The 25,525-nt window shown below is 40.8% G+C and overlaps 1 protein-coding gene across 2 annotated transcripts in view; it reads right to left on the bottom strand.

Annotated features, from left to right (window-relative positions):
* Positions 1-23,979, bottom strand: part of SPOP (speckle type BTB/POZ protein) — an 82,553-nt gene extending 58,574 nt beyond the window's left edge. For both annotated transcript variants that reach the window (XM_084749945.1, XM_084749946.1), the window contains exon 1: positions 23,727-23,979. The gene's annotated coding sequence lies outside the window, so the exon portion shown is untranslated. The remainder of the gene's footprint in view (positions 1-23,726) is intronic.
* Between the last annotated feature and the right edge of the window lie 1,546 nt (positions 23,980-25,525).

The raw sequence follows: 25,525 nt of genomic DNA, 5'->3' as shown, positions 1-25,525 counted from the left end.
CAAGTGTATAAACAATCAAGTAGGAGAACAGTTATATTCAAGCTAACATGTTTTATTTGTGAACTTGTGGCTCAGCCCTAGCATACTCCTTTAATCCAAGGTCAAGAGGCAGAGCAAGACCAGATTGACAAGAAGTGAATTTGGGGGGAAAAAACTTAGACAGCTAGTCCAGATGACAGATAGAGAGATGCAAAGGAATTAGAAAAGAGGCACATTGAGTTGAAGGGTACTTAATACACTGTAGAGAAGGAGAACAAGCTTTTTCCTTCTGGGATGTCAGCTGAGTAGCAAGGTCAGCTGGGAGCTCTCTCTCTCTCTGCCTCTCTGATCTAGCGGGTTTCACCCCAGCATCTAGCTCCTGAGTCTTTATTGGTAAAATTGAACTATTGGGGTTTTTTATTTACAACAACAAAAACCACACAAAATAGTCAAACTAAAAACCCACGAGTCAGCTTCAGTCTCCACTCTCATCTCCACCTCTACCTCAACCTGCCACCTCCCAGTTCTAGTCAATATTATCTTAGAAATACATCTCAAACTAATCTGTTTTTCTTGATCTACAAATCAGTCCAGAATATTAACATAATAAAATATTATTTTAATTGCAATACTACTCTCCCATTTCCTAATAGTGGGTTCATTTTTGCTATGGCATCTTTGAAGATTTTCCTTCTATCCAGAATGCTTTTCTCTCATCTTTGCAAATAACTGTGATCTTACCAAGGAAAATTAAATGCTTCCTCCTTACTCTCAATGTGTAGATCTCTTACTGTTATAATTATTATTATTCTTTCCCACTAGACTGAGACTCCCTGGAGAGCACTTGCTATGTTGCATTAACCTTCATACGTCTGGTATCTAGGCAGTGGTGCCCAGGAAATTGTAGGTGCTTAATAAATGTTTGAAAAGGGAACGAGTGTATACATTATGATTTGGATAAATCAACCTGCAGGCCATTTACTTTCCTTGGCTAAGATTTCAGGCTTGCCAAGTGGTGATGCCCATTTGACCATTACATCAAGAGAATATTAGTTGTAAGATCTCAGGCAAGTTACTTAAAAACCTTTCTGTGCCTCAGACTCTTCACCTGTAAATTACAGATGAGAGTATCTTATTAGAATGCTATGAACACTAAATGAGTTAAACACATGTAAAATGTCTAGTGTAATGCTTGACACTCGTGCTCAAGTATTACAGTAATTATTTTTAGTACTACTATGTCTCCAGAAGGAAAAGGCCCAGAGACATGCTCTGTCACAGAAAAGAATACTCTTTGATGTACACTGGCAAAATGTTATTCTAGTTTCTCTGTCATTCCCTGTTAGTTTAGTTACCTAAGAAAGGGCCCCTAGAAGAGAAAGTCAGTCACTGATTAGCATTTTGTACTTTCAGCATTATGTACTTTAAAGAAAAAGATCTGGAGTTTTTGTTTTGTTTTGTTTTGTAACAGAGTTTCATTCAGTAGCCTTGGATGTCCTGGAACTCACTCTGTAGACCAGGCTAGCCTCTGCCTTGAATGCTGGGATTAAAGGTATGCACCACCACTACCCAGCTGAAAGCTCTTGAATTTAAAAATTACTATTACTATTTGTACTGAGTTAAAAAAAATGAATACTTAAAAATAAATACAAAACAATATTTTTTGTATTTTGTTTGTTTAAAAACAAATTTTTAAGATTTTACTTTCAAATCCAATAAGATATTTTTCCCAAAGATTGACATCCAAAATTATCTCTTCTATGAAATAATAATTTACACATCCTTGATATACATTAAAGGTATCATTGGCATGAATAAAATAGGAAGTCAGCATGAATAAATTGAAAACAATTACATAATAATTCTGTTTGACCTCCTACAAGGTCAAACTACTTGTTCTTAGCCATAAGACACTTTCAAGTGAAAATCTCTGGGCCAGCAAGATGGCTCAGTGGGTAAATTCTCCTGTCACCAAATCTGAAGAACAAAGAGTCCCAGAACCTACATGGTAGGAGGACAGAACTGCCACAAGTTTATCCTCTGACCACTACTCAACAACTATGGCATGTGCATGAACACACACCCACACACACACACATAAATAATATGAAAAATTAAAATCTCTAAATAGTATTTAAAAATAAAAATAGGTGCTGGGAGTGGTGATGCACGTCTTTAATCTCAGCACTCGGGAGGCAGAGTGGATCTCTGTGAGTTCGAGGCCAACCTGGTCTACAAAGTACAGCCAGGGCTACACAGAGAAACCCTGTCTCAAAAAGCAAAAAACAAAAAAGTAAAAAAATTGAGAAGACCAAATTACATGGAGTAGTACTCTGTGCCTAAGGAGCCAGAAATGGGTTCCAACATGAATATGACCAGTTATTTCACAAACCTCTTATTCTGGAAAAGTTCTGATAATTTAACCGTCAGAAAAAGCTAAACCCTTTAATTTTAAAAGAGAGTAAGATCCACAATATTAGCCAGGCATGGTGGCACATGCCTTTGTTCCCAGCACTCGGAAGGCAGAGGAAGGTGGATAGATATGAGTTCAAGGCCAGCATAGTCTACAAAGTGAGTCTAGGACAGCCAAGGCTACACAGAGAAACCCGTCTTAGGGGAAAAAAAAAAGATCCACAATAGTAGCAATATGCCTATCAAACTATAAGTATTTGTTGGTGGGAAGTTCACCGTTTAAGTAATTTACACATAAATAACCCTTAATCTTTATTTCTTATTTTAAAAAACTGACTATGGTGTTTCTAGTTTGTTTAAAATTGGGCCACAGCTGTCTACTTTATCTTTTATTGCTATACTATCCAACTTAAATGTACTAAAAATAAAAATAAGTCCCCTGAGATACAACATAGCTCTCATAAAGCCTTTCAACTGCATCACAAATATACTCTCTTCTCCAACTAGCTGGCTGTGGCCTCTTTGTCATCTCACTCACCTGCCTTTCTCAAATTGATTCACAGCACTCTAAAAGCTAAAAGCATTCTTCTTCCTCTTATCAGAATTTTACTTTTCTAGATCCAGGTCAAGTTCTACCTTGATGCCCCAGTTCATTCTGAATTCCTATCATACTTGCTGTAACTAAAAGCTATTTAGAACCCAGGAGCTGACAATTAACTGAAATGCCCAAAACTGTAATGTCTTTTCTAAATCTCATATACTCCCTTTGTAAAGATTTATTTTATGTATCTGACTGTTGCCAGCATACATGTACGTGCACCACATGTGTGCCTGGTGCCAGGAGGGCAGAAGATGCCCCTGGAATTAAAGTTATGGACAGCTGAAAGTTGCCATGTAGGTGCTGGGAACCAAGACCCAGTCTTCTGTAAGAGCAGCAGGTGTTCATAACTGCTGAACCAGCTCTCCAGCCTCCCACATATCTTTTTGAGAGATAATGGCACCTAGGATACATGCTTATGAAAAAAAAATTTTTTTAAACTGGGGCTGGTAATGGCTCAGCAATGAGCCATGAAAGCAGGCACCTTTTTTTTTTCTTTTCTTTTCTTTTTTTTTCTTTCTTTCTTTCTTTTTTTTTTTTTTTTTTTTTTTTTTTGGTTTTTCGAGACAGGGTTTCTTTATGTAGCCTTGGCTGTCCTGGACTCCCTTTGTAGACCAGGCTGGCCTCGAACTCACAGCTATCCGCCTGCCTCTGCCTCCCGAGCACTGGGATTAAAGGCGTGCGCCACCACGCCCGGCTGCAGGCACCTTTCTTTATCTACTGAGCCATCTCATGGGTTCTGTTGCTCACACTTTCACAAAATAATATCACTTCAGAAATCAATCCTAAGAGATCAGCGTATAAAGACTTATGTACAAGGCTGTCCATGACAGTATAATTTACAGGTAAAACTGTAGAAGAACTTTTACTTAATAGAGAGTTGATTGAAGGAAGTATTATGTCAGGGACTAGGGATGTAGCTCAGTGGAGTATTTGGCTAGCATGTACAAAGCCCTAGGTTCTATTCTGAGAACCATGTACACCAGACATGATGGCACATGCCAGCACTTGAGAGTTAAAGGATCAGAAGTTCAAAGTTATTCTTGGCTACACAGCAAGTTCCAAGCCAGTTCACATTACATAAGACTGTCTCAAAAATAAAACAACCCAACTAACTTTAAAACACAAGCAAATACTCCCGAGGAAAATAAGCATCTGTAACCCAAGAGAGTAACCAAAAACCTACCCAATCCCCCCCCCTAAGGGAAAAAGGACGTCATTCTCTTAAGGTTTCTTCTGGCTGATTTGGGCTATGATGGGGTTGAAAACCAGATAGTTTAATCTTACAATTAATCTTAGTTGTTTAGGGGATAAGATGTCTTTAGGTCTAAATAGATGTTTTAAGTTAATAAAGATATGAAAGATACTGACTTTCATTCAGAATTTTAGACTCAACAAGATAGAAAAAATGTTTTCTTCAAGCTTGCCAAATACAAACAGCCAAATCACTATGAATGTAACATTTATATAATGCCTGATTGTTTCGTAGTTCTTCCTGCTATATGTAGTTTATTTTATTTATGTGTAATAATATAAATGTATATGTAAAAAAGAAATATAACAAAAAATTTTAAAGCAAACAAAACCCTAACATATTATATATCCGTACAACAGACGTCATGATTCCTTTATTTGTGGCTTGTCTGTCTGTGGGTATGTATATTGTTTGTGTGGTGCGTGCACCTGAGCGTGTGGGTCTGAGCAGGAGTGTGTGCATATGTTGAGGCCAGATGAGGATGTCAGGTCTTTTCTCTGTCATTCTTTGCTTTATTTCCTTCAGACAGTGTCTGCCATCAAATCAGAAGGTCACTGTGTTTTCCCTAGGCTGACAAGCTGATGAGTTCCCAAGATCCACTTATCTCCACTTCCCAGTGTTGGGCTTACAGGCATAATACAGCCATGTGAAGCTTTATATAACAGTTCTGGGGATTTGAACTCAGATTCTCATGCTTACACAGGAAACATTTTCCCCACCAAACCATCTCCTCATTTCCATCACCAAACCAGCACTGTTTTTGTTTTCATTTGCAACAGGATATTATGCAACCCAGGCTGGTCTTAAAGTTCCTCTAAGGGTAATGCTGGTTTGAAATCATGATCCTTCTGCCTCTATCTTTCAAGTGTTGAGCTTACAATAGTGTGTCAATATACTCTGCTTTCTATGGAGTTACTTCAAGAAATCACATTTTCGCCAGGTGTGGTGGCACACATCTTTAATCCCAGCACTCGGGAGGCGGAGGCAGAGGCAGGTGGATCTCTGAGTTCAAGGCCAGCCTGGTCTACAATGTGAGTTCTAGGACAGCCAAGGCTACATAGAGAAACCCTGTCTCAAAAAACAAAAACAAACAAGAAGGGGGGGGGCGGGGAAGAAATCACTTTATCACATTTTCACCAACATGAAAAAAATATTGCTTTAGAGATTTTATTTTTATTTTATGTATATGAGTGTTTTTGCCTGGCATGTAAGTGCACATGGAGATGCAGTGCCCATGGAGAGCAGAAGAGAGCATTGGATCCCCTGGGACTGGTGTTACACTTGTGAGCTGCCATGTAGATGCTGGGAATTGAATTGAAGTCCTCTAAAAGAACAGCCAGTGTTCTTAACAGCTGAGCCATCTCTCCAGCCCTAATACAGTGAATTTTTAATACACTCTTTATTTTTTGAGACAGGGCTTCACTATGTAACCCTAACTGGCTCATACTATAACAGAGATCAGTTTGCCTTTGTCTTCAGTATTAGAATTACAGGCATGTGCTAACACACCTAGCTATAAAGACAAATTTAAAAATAACTTATAATTCAATTTGAAAAAATATAAATATATATTTACATAAATACATAATATATACATATGGATATTTAAAGAGATATCTAATAAGAGTTAGAAAACGTTGGGTTTGTGAGACAGCTCAGTGGGGAAAAACTTGATTGTCTCAGTCACAATCAAAAGAAAAGGGGGGCTGGAGAGAAGGCTACGAGTGTGCGCTGCTCTTCCAAAGGACCTGAGTTTGATTCCCAACACCCAAGTCAGGCTGCTCCCAAGTGCCTGTAACTCAAACTCCAGTGGGATCCAATGCCTCTGGCCTCTGAGAGTACCTGCACTCACGTGAACAAACCCACATACAGATATATGTAATCCTTCTTATTCTACTGCTCCTTCTGCTCTTACCATGAGACAGGAGGCTAAGAAAGGAAAATCACTCCAAAGCTTGTGGACCAACTAGAGTACAGAGTAGCAGAAACAACACAGACACTGCCTCAACAAAGTAGAGGATGAGAACTGGCTCCTGAAAACTGTCTTTAACCTCCACATACCACAAGTGGCATATAAATCCATACTCACATACTTGCACTCACACATAGATGGTTTAGAAAAATGAAAATGTCAACTGCTGTTAATTCTATGTGACGGGTCTTGGGGTGATCTTTTCCACGTTTATTTATTTTTTATGAACTATTTTAGAATGAGAAAAAGAATACTTTTATTTTGAAAATTTGTTTGTTTTTTTACTTTTTAAAGAACTGGTGTATAGGTTCATTACTCCATTTACTAGTATCACCACTACTTAAGGAGTGACAAAGCAGCTAATGAAGAGTAGTAATCACTACCAGTATATCAAGGTTGGTTTAACTAAATTCCCAGCTGTTTTGTTTTGTTTCCCATGCAAACCAGTCTGGCTTTGAATTTACTCTATAGCCAAGAGTGCCCTTGTGTTTCTGATCTGCCTCCTCCTACACCTCACTTAGAGACATACGTCACCACACCTAATTTATGTCTTGCTGGGGATCAAACCCAGAGCTTCTGGCATGCCATGCAAACACAGCCAGCTACCTAGCCAGCTATCTTCTTCATAGTATTTTGAGAAATTTCTAAAATAATTAGAGTCATTTTCACTGAAGGGAAGTTTTCACCTCTGCAGACTTTATTTCCATAAAGAGGATGCATAAGCATGAGTCAAGTCATCACAGAGTCAACTTACATTCCAAAAGTTAGCCCTCACTACCTTCCCACAGCGTTGGCATCTTTGGCCAACAGATTCCAGTACTGGGGCACACTAAAACCACCATGCACTGTGACTGTGTGCTGACAGGGTTCCAACGTTAGCAACTCTTCAGACATGCCATTTCAAATGCTAATCTGTACTGCCATATCTTTACCAAAAAAGACTAATACTTATTTGTGTCTGAATGTATGCATAAATGTACGTGAGTTTCCATATACTTACATACATGTGAAGGTCAGATGAGGGAGTTGGCGGCCCCAAAGCTGGAGTTACAGGGATCTGTAGGATGCCTCGCCCGTTCCATGGGTCTGAACTCTAATTCTCATGATTGTGCTTCAAGATCTCAACCACTGAGAGCCATCTCTCCGGCCCCTACTCCTATACCTAATTTTTGGAACTTTCTCCTCATATACTAACTTCTGAAAAGTTACAAGGGAAGAATTAACTAGAAATAGTAGAAACACAGGAAAAGACAGTACCTCTCAAGTATGGTGACCAACAGGAAACATAACATTACACAAAAGCAGGCAAGGACATGTGACAGAAATCTAACCCATCAAAACTCACTGAGGAAGTTGCCATTTTTATAAATCTTGGTGAATCAATTTTATACAAATGAGATTATTTCATGGGAATGAATTTCTAGAATTGTGTTTTGAACTTCATTTGCCCTTTTAAAACCCAGGGCAAAAAATCCAAACTGCCTGCTGCTGGGAATGCGTCTACTAAATGTTTACACATCTAAAGCCAACCACTTCCCAAACCAGCCCCTTCCGACTGCTTTATAATGGCTACCTGACCCACCGTCCATTCAGGCTTGGCATTCCAAAGCTACCTTCAATCCTTTGTCCACTGTCCACCTTCACTGAATATGGCTCCACAGGACGTCAGGTCTCCAACCTACTCTCCGTTCCAGCTGGCCAGCACCATCCTCCTTCACACCACTTCTTATTCAGATACCTGCAAGAGGCTAACTACTTCCCACACTCGCAGATCTTCCTCCATCAAATTTATCTCATGAAAGATGTCATTTAGACACTGTAAAGACCATCAATAAGCAGATGGTATACACATTTATTACCTTAAGGTCTGATTTCACTTGATGCTCCGCTCATATATATGCCTACTTAACATATTTATACTTAGCCTCATTCACATCCCAAATTTGACATGTCTAAAACTGAGCTCCTGGTTTCTGATCTTCCCTCTGAATCCCACACCTACTCCCATTCCTCTCAGCTCAGTAAGTGACACCTCTACCCATCCAGTTGCTTGAGCCAGAAACCTGGAATCATTCATGACACCTTCCTTTCCTCAACCCCCACATTCAAGCTATAATTAAATGGATTCCCTCTTTGACACACTTCTCAAACACAGCACTTCTCTCCTTCTCCTCTGTCAGTCCCACCTGCAAAGATTCCTACTTAGTGGCACAGGTACCACCCAGGCATTAGGACTCTCGCAGGCTACCCAGGTCTGCTATCCTAACAAACAGCTAGCTATAGAAACGAGACTGTATTACCTCTTACTTCATTTCTACTTTGTCTCTTGCTCACTTCATTCTAAGCATGCTAGCCTCCTTGCTGGGTTTCTGGACACACCAGACACAAACATGGCTCATCGCCCCTGCTCTTGTCTCTTTGTCCTCCCACAGACACCTCTAAACCTTATGTTTACAGAGACTTCAAGAAGCCCTCTCTAACTAGACATAGGATTACAACCCAGTACTCCTCCTTCCCTTCTTTATCTCCATATTTTTGTTCCTGGAATCTTCTGCCTAAATTTCCCTTTCCCTTCTCTTCCAATTAAATTTCTATACTTTTTTATTCCTAGGACATATATGGTGGAAGGAGAGAACTGACTCTCCCAAACAGTCCTCTGACTTGCACACACACATGTGCAAACACAAAATAAATAAAAAATGTACTTACATTTTTAATGTTTGAAAAAATGTTAAATTGTATACACTGTAATACATAAATAACATATTATTAAGTTAGTTTATACCAATATTATCACATACTTGAAAAAATATCTAACTGAAAAACTTAATCCATTAAACTTGGTGTTTGAAAACGTTAATTCCTATGATGTAGTTCTAATCAAGAAATCAAAAACATTTTATGCACTTTTAAAATATAGCATTCATTTTGCTATCATGTTAAGCAACTCAAAGTGACAGCACTAGCAATCCAATAAGATTACACAGTGATGCACTTTTTTTGTTTGTTTGTTTGTTTCAAGGCAGGGTTTCTCTGTGTATCCTTGGCTGTCCTAGACTCACTTTGTAGATCAGGCTGGCCTCGAACTCACGGAGATCCACCTGCCTCTGCCTCCCAAGTGCTGGGATTAAAGGCGTGCACCACCACCGCCCGGCTAGTGACGCACTTTTATCTCCTCCTAAGGCTACAGTTCTCAGTGTGGTATGCCAATGCCTGGCAGGGCCCTTTCTTTTTCGTTTTGTTTGTTAGTTTATTTTTCAAGATAGGGCTTCTCTGTGTAGCCTTGGCTGTCCTGGACTCCCTGGCCTGGAACTCACAGCAATCTGCTTGCCTCTGCCTCCTGAGTGCTAGGATTAAAGGTGTGTGCCACCAAGCATGGCTGGCAGGGCCCTTTCAAAAGGGCTTTGAAGTCATAACTATTTCAATAATAACAAGAAGTTGTTTAGCTTTCTAACTATGTTGACATTTGTTCTGATTGCACAAAGTAATAATGAGTAGAAACTGTTATGCCTAGCAGATAGCAGGGTAAGTGCATTAAATCAGCATTAAATTTCAAGACATTGTCCACTGATGATTTAGAAATAAAATCAACTGCACTAAGAATGTTTGTTCCTTTCCTTTTGTTAAGACATGGTCTCATACAGTTCAGGATGACCTTTAACTAAACTTCAGATCTTCTTCCTCAACTTCCCAAATGCTAGGATTACAGATGTGGGCAACCATGGCTCAAGAAAGTTCCTCATGAGGTAATAAAAATAAACCCATGAATATTTTGTGAACAGAACAGGAGGCATGCATAAAGCACTTCTCAGTACTCGAGCACAATGGTTTCTAGGAAAAGTACTTGTGACTGGGTTTTGAGATCAATTAGCTTCTTTTTTCATGAAACACTACTTTTTTCTTGGAAAAGGAACAAACTAGTTATTCAGACATAAGTATCTATCAAACATTTTCTTGAAAATGAAGTGAGTCTGTCACATTAAGGAAAACAACTGACAGTATTTGTTGCCAATGATAAAATCTGAGTGTTTAATGAAAAAATGTACAATTTTAGGTCATTGTAGCTGCTTGACAACTTCCCAACATTGAATTTTTTTTTCATGAAAAGGATGGTAATCATAACTAAAGTGTTTCTTGAAAACGGTAAGATGTTTTAGACATTTAGAAGATTTGATCAACTCAGTGAATCAATAATTTTCCAAGCGACCAGTGCCTGATACTGATACTATTGGTATTCATGCGACTGTGCACTTTTCCAGCTACTCAGGAGTTAAGACAGAAGGATCTCTTGAAAGTATGGAGTCAGCCTGGGCAACCTACGGAGATTCTATCTCTTTAAATAAATAATCCATTTAAATGCAAGACATACCAACATATGTCAATGTAACAGTTGCATAAATATATCAACACTACAAACTAACAAGGAAACTAACGTTAGTCAAGTTTTATTATAATATCAAATGCATGTGATTGCCTGAAATGGCTATAAAATACCTCTCCCTTTTCCAACTGTCCTTTGAGACATTTCCTTCCTGTATTTATCTATCACATCAGATTGAATATAAAAGCAGAGGGCCAGGAACATGGCTCAGTTGGTAAAAGTACTTGGCAGAAAGGCATGACAATCTTGAGTTTGATCCCTGAAACCCATGTAGAAAAGCCCAGTGGAAGGCAGACACCTACAATCCTAGCACTGCGATGGAGAGATGGGAGAATCTCCCCATAGAATCACCCAGAGGCTCAGAAGCTGGCTAAACTGAATTATGCAATACTGCAGAAACAAGAAAGGCTCTTCCTGAAAAAAAACAAGGTGCAAGGCAAGAAATGGCTTCTGAAAGTTATCGTCCGATCCTTATATACTCACAGTAGCACATGTGCTTAGATTCTCTCACACATATACATACACACACAGCACATACAAATAACAACAACAATAAAATGATATAAAATGCTAGGAGTACTCAGACCTTTAATCCCAGCACTCAGGAGGCAAAGGCAGGCGGATCTCTGAGTTCAAGGCCAGCCTGGCCTACCTCTGATGTACATAGAGAGTTCCAGGGCATCCACAGCTACATAGAAAGACTCTGTCAAACAAAACAGCTAGGCAGTGGTGGCTCATGCCTTAGATTCTAGACAGGGGCAGGCAGATCTCTGGAGGCTAGCCTGGTCTACAGAGTGGGTTCTAGGACAGCTAGAGCTAAAATAGAAAAGCCCTCTCTCAAAACAGAAACCAAACCAAACCAAAACCGCCAAGAATATAGAGCCAGATATGAAATTTAGCTTAGCTGTCTTCTATTAACCTAGACATTAAAAGGATTTGCAAAAATGTAAAAAAAAAAAAAATGCCAATCTTACTATATTTTCAAGGATTTTTTTGGTTTTGGTTTTGTGGTGTTTTTGTAGACCAGGCTGGCCTTGAAATCACAGAGATCCACCTGCCACAGGCACTGGAATTAAAGGTATGAGCCTTCACTGCCTGGCTCAAGTAATTTTTTTCAAATATTATTTAGTTTAATATGAGATGAGGAGTTTAATTTGTTTATTTATTTTGACATAGGGTCTTGCCATATAGTCCTGGTTGGCCTAGAACTCACTACATAGATCAGGCTGACCTCAAACTCAAGAGATCCATCTGCCTGAGTGCTAGAATTAAAGCTATTCCTTATCAGCCTAGTGATAATGACTTTATTTTTTAAGGCAAAATAAATTCTTAAAATGTTTTTCGTGGCCAGATATGGTGGCACAGGCCTATAATCACAACACTCGGAAGGCAGAAGCAGGTGGATATCTGTGAGTTTGAGGTCACCCTGGTCTACAAAGTGAATCCAAGACAGCCAAGGCTACACAGAAAAACCTGTCTAGAAAGTTTTTTGTGATGTTTTCTCTTTAAATTTATTACATGCATTTGGAGTGTATGTGTCTGACATGCTGAGAGGACAACTGCAGCAGTTAGTCCTTCTTCCACCATAGTGGTGGCAAGCACTCTATCTACTGAGCCATCTCTCCAGGCCTGTGTTCTAAGTTCTTATTTAAAAATAACCAATAGAAGCAACTCACATTTTAAAAAAGAAAACAAAATTCTTTAGAACACTCAATAATTTTAAGATTATAAGGAGTCTTTTTGTTTGTTTGTTTGTTTGTTTTCCAAGACAGGGTTTCTCTGTGTAACAGCTCTGGATGTCCTGGAACTCATGCTATAGACCAGGCGGCTGGCCTTGAACTCACAGAGATCCGCCTGCCTCTGCCTCCCAAATGCTGAGATTAAAGGCGTGCGCCACCCACCTGGCAACTGTAAGGAGTCTTAAGACTCATTATTACTCAAAGAAAATCTGTCTTAATTCCAGCCATTCCCCAAATTTCTATTTATATCAAACTTCCCCTTCCCCATAAACAACTAAAGTTGAACCTGGGGCACATACGAGGCCCCCGGGAAATCAAGCCTTGGCCTGACCACATCAGATCTCCCTTAGGAATCTGAATTAAGCTTCATGGAAACTAAAGTTTATTTATAGAGCACCAAAGTCTACCAATTCCTATTGCTGAAGTCCCTGTGACTGTTTTGGTTTCAGGACTTTCTGAAACCTGGTTGTTTAGTTTTCTCTGTACTATATAGCTGCTATATATCTTTTTGATAATCTCTTTGTTTAAATAAGTTCTATTTCCCCATTATCAAAGTGACTACTAGGGAGAGTGACTCACAGTTGTAATCCCATCATTTAGGGAGTTGAGTCAGGAGGATTGCCACAAATTGGAAGCCAGTCTGAGATAAACTGAGATCCTATCTCAACAACAACAATAACAAAACAAAACAAAAAAAGGGGGGGGGGAGGAAAGAAATCTTTAACACCATCAAGTTCAATATCAGCGCCGTTACCAAAACTGTTTTCCTGGTGTCTTTATCCAATCATACAATCGTACCAGGTCACTTCCCATGTGAAGATCTTATCTCTACATTAAAAACAAAAACCTCTCAAACCAACCAAAAATGACTTAAATTATAGGCTTATTCAGAACACGTAGTCAGTTCCTTGATAATGAAGGCCTAACCCTCCCCCACTTTGGAGGACATAATATATCATATGAGCATATTCCAACAGCAAATGACTACATTAAAATGTACTAACCAGCCAGACAGGGTTTTTCAAGGAGCTTGATGAACATTAAAAGAAAGAGATACTGAGCCCTGCTTATCAGGTAAGAACAATCACTGTAAGTTTCGGATGCTGAATGCAGTATAATAACAGCACAAGACAAGGCAGAAAAGAGACAGCCCTCATATCCATAGACAAACACAAATGACATTTAAACAAGAGTAGAGAACAGATGGATTATCCAAAGCATAGGTCTGGGTCATTGGGTTATCTTCATGTAAAATTGGATCCATATTTTATGGCTATTCTTCTAGAAAAAAGTTTTATCTTTTCCACACTGAATATCAAAATAAACCTATATATAAAAAGAAAAACTATAAAACACATAGGAGAAAACAAGACATAATTATTATCCTAATATAAGAATTCCTCCTGTAAAGCAGGCGCGCGCGCACACACAGACACATAGAGGTATGGTGGCATATGCCTGCAATCCTAGCACTAGGGAGCTTGAAGAAGAAAGATCACAAGTTTGAAGCCAGCCTGGGTTATACAGCTTGCAAGACTCTGTTTCTTTTTTTTCTTTTTCTTTCTTTCTTTCTCTTTTGTTTTTTTTGGGGGGGGGCAGTTTCAAGACAGGGTTTCTCTGTGTAGCCTTGGCTGTCTTGGACTTGCTTTATAGACCAAACTGGCCTAGAACTCACAGTGATCCACTTGCCTCTGCCTCCCTGAGTGCTAGGATTAAAGGTGTGCGCCACCACACCCAGCTCAAGACTCTGTTTCAAACAAACAAATATCAAAAGGAGAACAAAATAGGTCTACTTGTTGTAAAGTTTATCCTGGTGATGAAGACTCACACTTGTAATCTAAAATCTAGCACCTGAGAGACTAAGGAAGGAGGATCATGAGGTTCAAGCCAGCCTGGGCTACTTAGTGCAACTCTGTCCCAAAAATAACCCTTGGGGACTGAAGAGATGGCTCAGCAGTTAAGAGAACCAGAGTTACAGAGTTACAGAGAACCAGAGTTCAGTTCCCACATCATGTGGCTCAAAACCACCTGTAACTCCAGCTCCAAGGGATCAGACATCCTCTTCTGGCTTCCAAGGCAGACACATGAACACAAATAAAGAAAATTATAATAAATCTTTAAGAAATTAAAAATATTAACTTAAAAATTAAAACTCAACTTCAAAGAAAGATAAAGCTAAAAAAGAATGTAATAGCACCTGTTAGGACACCACTACCAAGAGGAAAAAAAGTGTCGCTAAGGATGTGGAGAATGTGGAACGTCTGTGTACTGTTGAAGGGAATGTAAAATGGTACAGGCACCATGGAAAACAGAACGAAGGATCTTGAACAAAATCAAAAATAGAATTACCATATGATTTAGCAATTCTAACTCTAGATCTATAAACTAAAGAACTAAAAGTAACATTTTAAGGAGAAGTTTGTATATCTATTATACCATTTCTATGTTAGATTCTGAAAATCAAAATAAAACTATCAGGCACAGGGGCTGGAGAAATAAATGGCTAAGCTATTAAGAGCACTGGTCGCTCTTCCAGAGAACTAGGGCTTGGGTCCAAGCACCCACAACATAACCCACAACGACCTGCAATTCCTGCTCCAGGTGACCCTCTTCTGGCCTTTGTGGACACACATGGTGAACACATAAACTTGCAGGCAAAACCTCATAAACATAAACTAAAAATGCACTTTTTAAAATAAAAGACATTTTTAAAAAGGCTGGACACCATGGCTCAGACCTGTCCCAGCGCTGTGGAGACAAAAGGATCCCTGGGACAGCTTGCCAGCCAGCCAGGCTATCCCAAGGGCTAAGCTCCAGGCCACTTAGAGACCTGTCTCAAAGAAGTTGATCAGTGTTCCTGGGAATGATCCCCAAAGTTGTCCTCTGGCCATAACACACATATATACACACATTAAAAAAACAGTTTTATATAATTGGGTGATGGTATATGAGTGGCCTTATTCTTTATACTTTTCTACATGTTTAAAGTATTTTATATTTAAGATTATTACTTTGGGCGTACTGAATATGGGTGCATGTGGAGACAAAGGTTACTGCTGGGTATCTTCTTCAATCACTCCACCTTGGGTTTAGAGACAGGGTCTTTCACGGAGCCTGGAGCTCACTGATTTGGCTAGACTGGCTATCAAGCAAGCCCCAGCAATCCTCCTGTCTGCCTCCTAGAGATCCCAATTCGGTCTACCAACTGACTTTTCTGTAGCTCCTACTGTTTTTGTTTTTAAGACAGGATCTCACTGTTATGTCCCTGTCTGGCCTAGACCTCCATACAAATAGATCAGACTGGCCTTAAATTTGAGGCAATCCTACTATGCTGCTCCTACCTTCCAAGTCTTTGAACTACAGGTGTGCACCAGTACACCCAATTTATACTTTACAACTTTAACAAGGCAGAGAGTAGAAATGATATTGAATATTAAAAAGCTTGTTTTTATTTATAGCAAACTTCTATATGGATGCCTTTTTATAAATATCAGGTAAAATAATATATACATCTCAGTTTAGGAAGATAACTAATTATAAGTACATTTTTCTCATTTACAAATAAAAAAACAGGTCTGCAGATAGGAGAAATGAGAAGTTTTTGGAAAACTTGTACAAGTCCTCTCTGAAATTTTTTGCCAGCAGCTTCTTAGGAAGTCAAGAATAATGTTCATTGTGTCAAGGAAGACTTACTGTATATTTCATTTCCGCTCTTGAGAGCTGTATCCAGCTCCCCTAAAGCTGCATAACCAGCTTTCCCATACACAGAGAGCACATCAGCAGCTTCTGGCCAATTTAATGAAAATGTGACTATCAGATCTCTGAGGTAGCTCAGTTGGTAAAGGCACTTGCTGCCAAGCCTAACAACCTGAGTTTCATCCCTGGGACCCACATGTTAGAAAGAATCGACTCTCAGAAGTTGTACTCTGACCTACACACACACACTGTGGTACACAAGTACCCAGACATGCACATGTCTATACACATAAAAAACATATTTTAAATAAAAATGTGACTATAGTAATAAGAATGATGACCCAAGCATTCCTTCAAAACTCTACTTCTAAAGTATTTCCAATGAAAATGAAAGAAGCAACTGGATCCAATTTATTAGCAAATGTGTCCACGGAGCCTTTCAGAATAATTTTGCCATGCCTGAAAACAAACACAAGAAACAGGTGTGCTTCCTCAAATACACAAGCAGAATTTAATGTGGAGCCAGTATTGCTATGAAACCAGACTAGGAATAAATAGCCTTGTAAGTATGAGAAGATGGTAAAAAGAAATTGGGAAATGGGTTCAGATAAGTATCAGAATACTGTTATTGTCTGGCTTTGAGTAACCTGAAATCAGTGAAATTATTCAAAATATCAATGTATAGAAAGAGTCTAAGCTGGGCGTGGTGGCACATGCCTTTAATCCCAGCACTCAGGAGGCAGAGGCAGGTGGATCGCTGTTAGTTCAAGGCCAGCCTGGTCTACAAATCAAGTCTAGGAAAGCCAAGGCTACACAGAGAAACCTTGTCTCGAAACACCCCCCCCCCCAATAAAAAAAAAAGAGTCTAATTAAACATATTTTACTAAGGCAAGAATTAAGTCTCCATGCTAAGACCAGCTACAAAGTGTGCCGTGAGTGTAGCTTTTCTTTGTATTAGCCTTCATTAGTGTGGCAGAGTTGCAGGAAGCACTTGGATGAGCAGACGTTTTCCCTGAGTCTACAGTACACAGTATCACAGGACGCAGCAATGTTCCAGACCCTGAGTTAAGACAACTGGGAATCAGAGGTCATGGTTTGGCTGAAATTTTTCCCTAATTAAGAACAATTTGTCTTGTTCCTTTTTAAAGATGAAAATATAATGATGATGAAAAAAATATGCTATAACAGCAGAATCTTACATAACATTCATGCAGAGAAGTATATGTGGAAATTTTAAAAGAAATGCTTTAAACAAGGGAAAGGAAAGCAAAGCAAGTACTTACATACATACCCACAAAGACTTCTTTTATATAATGTTAGAACACCACGTGCTCCAAAAAGCTTGTGTGACAAACTCCCTGTGTAGGTAAGGGATGCCTTAAATTTCTATTCTTCCTGCTTCTACCTCCCTTGCACATCTGGGACAGAAAAAATACAGTCAGAAACTTCTTGTGCCAGAAAGCAAGGATGCACTCATATGCTGAGCTGAGAGGTGTGGGCTAGCATGTCCAGTTTCTGTGGTGCTGGGAATCAAATCCAGGGCTTCCTGCATGCTAGGTAAATTAAGAACTGAACTACAGCTCAGCCTTCATGTCATACATTTCACCTCAGAAAAAAAGCAACATTGCTCTCAAAGGGGGGAAAAAAAAAAGAGCCTCCAGTATTTTCTATAGCTAACTTTACGTTCAAGCTTTAGAGCAATGCTGTCACTTGGGACACTACCTTTCTCAGAGATATTCAAGACAAAGAAGTTGTAAGTTCTAAGATCTAGATCCCATCAACACCAACATCACAGAAGTGAGTCAAACACTGGGCATATAGAGTTAAAATAAAGGCAAATTTATTTTTCAGAACTTAAAGGAATGAACAACCTAATTACTGAAAGGGAAGCTATAGAAAGCCAAAGTGGGGGACTGGAGAGATGTCCCACTAGCTAAGAACACTGGTTGCTCTTCTAGAGGACCATAGTTCAATTCCCAGCACCCACACAGCAGTTCATAACTATTCAGGGGATTTCCTCTTGTAGCCTCCTAGGGTCCTGAACTCACATGGTACATAGATATACATACATACAGGCAAAATACCATACACATTAAATAAAAATAAAGGTGAAAAATTGAAAAATACAGGGGGAGAGAAAGGAAGGTAAAGTGAGGGCTGCATATCTGGGACAGAAAGCAAGGATGTACTCATATGCTGAGCTGGGAGGACTCCAGAGGCAAAATAGGGTACATCTTGTGCATTATAAAGAATGTTGTAACTGTTGGTAAGACACAATACATTAAAAGCCATGCATACAAGATGATACTAACAGACAGAAAAAGAAACTACTCATTTGCTTCCAGTAAAGATGACTGAGCTGTGGGGATAACCCAAGGTAGAGCACTTACTTGCCTCTGTGTTCCAGGACTTAAATAAATCCCTAGGTCTGCTGTTTATCTGTGGCCTTTCTAGCTGCTTATTAATTATACCACCTCCTTACTCAGAAAATATTAAATGGAAAGAGAGATTGATCTCAAATTCTTTTATAGAAACTGTAATTTACTCCTAGCCATTAGATTTACAGAAAATCAAAAATTAATCAAAGAAAAAGAATGGCGGAATTTCTAAATCACCAACTTGCAACTACTGAATTAACTAAGGCAAAGACCATCATCTTAGGAGGAAGGCTGATGGAAAAACAACAGTAGCCAGAGTGGGACCACTCTAAAGACTACCTGCTAGTTATAAAAGGAAGAAATTTCAATGAACAGCCTGGGTTTCATTACCTAAAACACACAGCCAAACCCTGTATCATTAACAGAGGGCTCTGGTACTATGCTTCTCCTAAAATCAGAATCTAACCAAACCTTTAAGTCTCAGCAGTAGCTCATATCAATAAAAAAACAAATTACTGAAACCAAGAAAACAATCAGAAAATTTCAAGAGATGATACACTGGAACACAGTGGCCTGGTCTCTTCAAAAAGCAAAAACCACTAATCCTGCATAGCTTCAAACACATCTGAAACTAAAGAGACAAGTTTGAAAGGGGTAAAAGGACAAATAAACAATGGCAGGTATGGTGGTACTTGCCTATGATGCCAGCACTTGAGAGGCAGGTGGCTCTCTATGAATTTGAGGCCAGCTTGGTCTACATAGCGAACTCTAGGGCAACCTGGTCTACATAATAAGGCCATGTCTCAAAATATAAAACAAAATTTAAAATGATTCATAATTGCCTTGTGACAAATACTATAAGAAGTGAGTAAAACAACGTATTTCAGGAGATGCATCTAAAGGGTGAAATATATCTGTAATATATAAAAGTCTGCATATTATATATCCAAACATATATATCACATATAAAATTTAAGATAGGCAGAGGCAGGCAGATCTCTGTGAGTTCGAGGCCAGCCTGGTCTACAAAGTGAGTCTAGGACAGCCAAGGCTACACAGAGAAACCCTGTCTCGGAAAAAAAAATGTAGATACAACAAAAGTGTGAACAGTTGCAGTGGTAGATAGAACGGTAATAAGCGGACCATCCTTTCCATTTTTCTGTATGCTTGTATTTTCATTTCAACAAACAGTTGGATAAAAACAAAACCTCAACACACACTTCCTCCAGACAGCACTCCAAAACAAACTCTCCTCCAACCCTTGATCACTCCTTTCAGGCCTTCTCAGCACAAAACACAAGCATCCTATTATTTACATTTTATTTTCTGACTCTTATTTCATAGTCAGTGCATCTAGTTTTCAAGTGACATCACAATATCCTTTGGGTAAAGATGTCTTTTCATTCATTCATTCTTTAGAGGGGGGTCTCACTATGAAGTTCTGACTGGCCTTAAACCTACAGAGATCTGCCTGCCTCTGCCTCTTGAGTACTGGGATCAAAGGTGTGTGCCACCAGAGCCAGCCTTCTCTATTTCTTTACAGCTCATAGTGAAGTATTCTGCAATCAGAAGACTGCTAAGGCCAGCATTCTGACTTAGTAAAGCACCTTAGCCACTGAGTTACCTTTTCAACTCAACAGAAAGCCGCTCACTTGCTTTTGGTCAGAGCTACCAAAAGGATACTGCAAAATATCACATACAACTTTTTGAGTTCCACGCAAAGAAACTAGGATTTGAGAGTGAAAGGAAGAAACTGGAACACAGGTCTCATCTGCCTTTCTAATACTGTCCTGGGTTTACTGTTGCCTAGGTGTATGACCTTACTCTTGTGGCAACGTTCTCTAATATTCTTGACATACAAAACAGTGACAGAATTTGTCTATAACTCAATGTAATAAAACGGATAAAATTATATAAAATGAATTTAAAGTCTCAGGAAAAAAATCTCAGAAAAAACACTGCTAAGATTTACTTTTTAAATTATGAGAATGTTGATTAGGAAACAGGCAGATGAACTCTTGGCAACAATATAAATTCATAACCTCTGTGAAAAACATTTCAGCAATACTGCCAGCATTAAAATGTATACATCCATTGGTCTGGCACATTCTCAATCTCTCTCTCTCTCTCTCTCTCTCTCTCTCTCTCTCTCTCTCTCTCACACACACACACACACACACACACACACACACACACACACATACACACACACACACTAATCCAGGAGACATCTAAGTATACAAAAAAATGATTGTGGCTCGGCTCTGGAAAGCTAATGTTAGGTGAATACTGGCTGATGGTGGAATATCATATGTAATACAACCCTTGTCACTTTTTTAAAAAGGGGATACTACACACTATGAAGTGATCACCAGATAAATTGAGTGAAAAAGTAAAAAATGGATATAGTGCCTTACCATTTGTGAAAAACAGACACCAAGCCGGGCGTGGTGGTGCACGCCTATAATCCCAGCACTCGGGAGGCAGAGGCAGGTGGATCGCTGTGAGTTTAAGGCCAGCCTGGTCTACAAAGTGAGTCCAGGATAGCCAAGGCTACACAGAGAAACCTTGTCTCAAAAAACCAAAAAAAAAAAGAAAGAAAAGAAAAGACACCAAAGAATATGAAGGTGACTGGGCAGTGGTGGCATACACTATAATCTCAGCACCCAGAGAGGCAGAGGCAAGCAGATGTGTGAGAGTTCGAGGCCAGCCTGGTCTGCAGAGTTCCAGGACAGCCAAAGCTACAGCGAAACCCTGGAAACACCAAAACGAAAAAGGAAGACTGTGTAGACGTGTGTAAATATACAGACTCTGAAGGAGAAGGTGCTGCCTTTGAGAAGGGTACCTTGATGGACAGGAGAATGACAGAAGCCTTCATTCTCATTGTGTACTTTTTGAATTCTTTTTCATATCTGTATTACCTTTTATTTTTTAAGCAAATTTCTGTACCAATGTAAATTAATTAACATCTTATCTTAATCCTAAAAACATTCCATGCTTTTGTACCATCAAACAAAAATTTAAATAAGGCTCCAGTGAATTCAGAGATGAAGTGTTTCCAGATAAGAACAAAGCATTCTAGATGGAGAAAGCCTACACCAAGAAAGACAAGAAGTACCCCTGATAGTTTCACTTCTTGATTTTACAAGAGCCTGATCCAAGTGTAGAAATAGACCACATTAAGTATTTCCAACTACCAAACTAGCCACTGTAATATCTCCTTTAAAAGGTGTGGTCACCAAAATGCCAAAAGGACACCAACTGCCCCGAACCTAAATATGGAGTTCACACAGTAATTACACTACTGGGGTGGTGGTGGTGGGAAGCTGAGTATCCAGCTCTTTCCCAACAGGATGATATACCCCCACCCACTCTAACAACCCCTGTGCTGCTTCCGTGTCATCTCCAAGTGCAACATGGCAACCGGAAACAGCACAATAGACAGCTGAACCACATAAAGGCCAGTGTTAAACAAGGAAGTGAGAAGTGTATATATACTTTAAAGCCCAAGAACATAAGCTTCTACAGTTAAAATGGCAACCAGAAATATGCCTTGTAAAAATACCAAAGAAAGAAAGAACACAAAGGAAAGAGAGATTTCAAAACAAGGCTGATCTATGTCCCCCTCCCAGGAGTCTAGCTGAGGCATAAGGTTAGCCAAGCAACTGAAAAAAAAAAGAAAGCACCCCTCCTTTTTTCAATCCCTCCACCCAACAACAATTCAGCTATTCATTTCCGTACAATTCAGCAAACTTTTTGCTAGCCAAGTGTTTATCATTGGGACCAGATGTGGTGGTGTACACCTAGCACTCAGGAGGCAGAGGTAGGTAGGCAGGTTTCTGTAACTAGTGTTGAAACCAGCCTGGTCTGCACTGGGAGTTCCTGGCCACCCATGGCTAAATAAGACCCTGATTGTCTCAAAGACAAACAAACAAATAAACCTTAACAGCCCCCCACCCCACACCCATGTTAGGGGTAAGACAAACTCTAAGAGTGACAACACAGCAGCAAAGTAAAGAACCAAGTGTGTCTGCCAGCTGAAAGCCCAGGACCTAAGTCACTGGAATATTTTTTTTGTCAAGTTCCTTGTTTTAATTTTTTTAGAACTGGCCAGTATGAAAGAATTATTACTCATTATTTGAAATGAATACTTCTGGACAAGTTGTTCAATTGTTCCTGATTGCCTTTGTGATTCTATGATCACAGAACGTCAGTAACGTACAGCTAAACTGAAACGCTATGGAAGTACTTACACACACACACAGACACACACACACACACACACACACACACACACACACACACACACACACACACACGAAAAGAGCCGAACTGGTCGCACAAAGTAAGAGGGCTGAAACGAAGCTCCTAATCTCTCGGTTTCCGTTTTGTTGCTGTCACCCCAAACCTTAAACTTATGTGCGGCACTTATCCTTTCCTTATTTAACTGTGTAAAGGCAACACAGAGTTTTACTAAAGAGAAACTCCCACCTTAGTTTCTTTTTTATGGCCCTTAGGCTTTCTTAACAAGGCTATCAAAAATCCCCTGCCAGGAAAAAAAAAAAAAAAGAGTTGAACTTACTCCTAAATTTAGGGGAAGTTTGTAGTAAGGTTTCGGCATATGACGGCGGGAGTGGTGGAAAGGGAAGGAACTCTAGAACTAGAAGTTGCAGTCAGTTTCAAAAGAAGGGTCAGCGTAGGACACGTTGGCTCTAAGGAAGCGTTGGTAGCCTGGGAGTCTCTAGGGCAACACCAGATGCGAACAGTGCTTTGTCCTTAAATCCCTCGCATAATTTAAATTCTCCCTCTCGGATCGGAGCGACAAGCTCACACTATTGGGTGGCCAGCCTAACCCTGCCTGAGAAAGGCGGCGGGCGCGTGGTCAAGAGGCTCTTTATCCCGCAGGTCCCTGCAACACAGCAGTGCGCATGCGTCCTAAGGCAGCGACCAGGGACTCCGAGCTCCTTCACATTCGAGCATGCGCAGTCCTCCATCTCGCCGCAGGCGACAGCTCACTATTTGGCAAGGGGGATGGGGCTGGGAAAGGATGGTGAGGGAGGCTGGAGGCAGGGGGCGCGTTTGTGTTTCCTGAATGCTTGAGGTAGGAAGAACGGACGGCTGACTAGGCTCTGGCTTCCTCAGGCCATGAAACCAGTATAGGAAATGGGACAGAGAATAATACATGAGGTAAAGTGTGTGGTTGGGGGGCCCGGGAGGGGGGGTTCAGTCACTTCTCAAGGAAAAGCCCCCACACCCCGAGAGGCCAACCCCCTTCCTCGACTCTTGACACACACACACACACACACACACACTCACCTGAGAACGGCGGCGACAGCTGCTGGTCCCCGTCCCCCTGCGCTCGCCTCATACTGCCCGCAACATCCGGGACCTGCGGGACCGCCGATACACAAATACACACTCTCAGAGCGCGCACACACATACAAACAGACACACACACACACACCACACATACACACACACACACACACATACACACCGACACACACCGGCCTGGGCGTCCTGTCGTCAGCACGTCGACGCAGCGAGCGCGTACCCGCCGGGCCCCACCCCGCGCGGCCTCCTCCCCCGGCTTCCCGCCCCGCCCCGCCTCGCCCCGCCCCGTCCGGCCACGCCCCGCCCCGCCCCGCTCAAAGCGCTCCAGCTCCTCCTCCTTTAAGACTCCGCCTACCTTCCCTAGTGCGCAAGCGTCGCGAGGCAGTGCCAGGGCCCGGGGATTTGCGCGGGAGGCGGGGCCAGAATGGAAAGAGGCGGGAACTCGGAGAGGGGCGCGTGCAGCGCGCGGAAGTTCTCTCTGAGGTGCGAGGCCGGAATAGAGAAGGCCGAAATCCAGGGACCGGGTGGGTGGAGCAGAGCAACAGGCATTTCACAACTGAAACCTTCATGTTCGCTTTGTGGATTACAGATGATTTCGCTCTTACTTTCTTTTTTAGCCAACTCTCAGTAAATTTGTTTTCTGGACTTTATACCGATTGCTAGAGACTTTGAAAAGAACTTTTTACCTTTTGTTTTGTTTTGGTTTTTGAGATAGGGTCTCACTCTGTAGCACTGGCTGACCTGACACTCTAGTAGTTGACAGGCTGGCCTCAAATTCATAGCGATCCACGTCCAGCAAGCCTAGCCTGCCAATGCTAACATTTATAAAGGTCTTTGCTCGGGTGGTGCAGGGCACACAGTTAACCCCTACACTCAAGAAGCAGAGGCAGGAGGAGCTCTATAAGACCAGTTTGGTCTACATATTGAGTTCCAGGCCAGCCAGAATTACGTGAGACCATGTCTCCAAAACTAAATAAATAAATTAGCATTTGAAAATGATGACCAGAGAACCATTCTTTCCGGGAAAGGCTAGACACCTGGGTCCCCAGTCTATCTTATGTCTTAGCTCCAGTGGACCAAAAGTTGATTCCAGAGTTGAGTAGAATTGTCTCAGAGCATCTTAGCCCTGGAAGAAAACAGTCCTCTTTGTGTTGAAGTAATGATGTCAACAATGGGATGGATATATGTTGTTGTTTTTGTTGTTGTTACATTTTTTGACTGCCTTAAGCTTAAATATTTTATTTACCGAATCAAGTCCTCAAAATCAGAGGCAGACCGTGTCTCCTGCATGCACATATGAGGCATACAGCCAACACTGGCCACCAGAGAGCAGCTACCCAGTGACCCTGTGGGTCTTGAGGTAACAAGGTTGCAGCCTGTCTTGGGAACAGCTTCCTGGAGCCCTACTGCTTTCCAGGCCTGCGGGACAGTCTCCAGGAGACTGTGCTCCTGTCTCTTGCCACATGCTTCTTGGCACCAGGTGGCCGGTGAGCCTGTTCAGCAGGGAAGGCTGGCAGCCCAGGAGCCAAGCCCAGGGGTTAGAAAGAACCCCTTACAGCGCCAAGTTGCTTTCCACTTTCAAGTACAGAAGCAAACCCCGTAATCTTCATTGTAAACGTCGTAGGAATCAAGGGCTTTCTGTTTTGGGGGGGGGGGTTGTTTTGAGATGATCCCACATAGTCCAGGGTGGCCCCAAACTCACTATGTAACAGAAGCTGGCTGTGAACCCTGATCTTTCTACTCCCATTTCCTAAGTGCCAGGATTGCATGTGTGTTCCACT

This window comes from Acomys minous (genome assembly GCF_964271855.1).
Source record: "Acomys minous genome assembly, chromosome: 12".
Taxonomy (NCBI): Eukaryota; Metazoa; Chordata; class Mammalia; order Rodentia; family Muridae; genus Acomys; species Acomys minous.
Note: the sequence above shows the minus strand (reverse complement) of the source record. Positions and strands in the feature narration are given on the sequence as shown.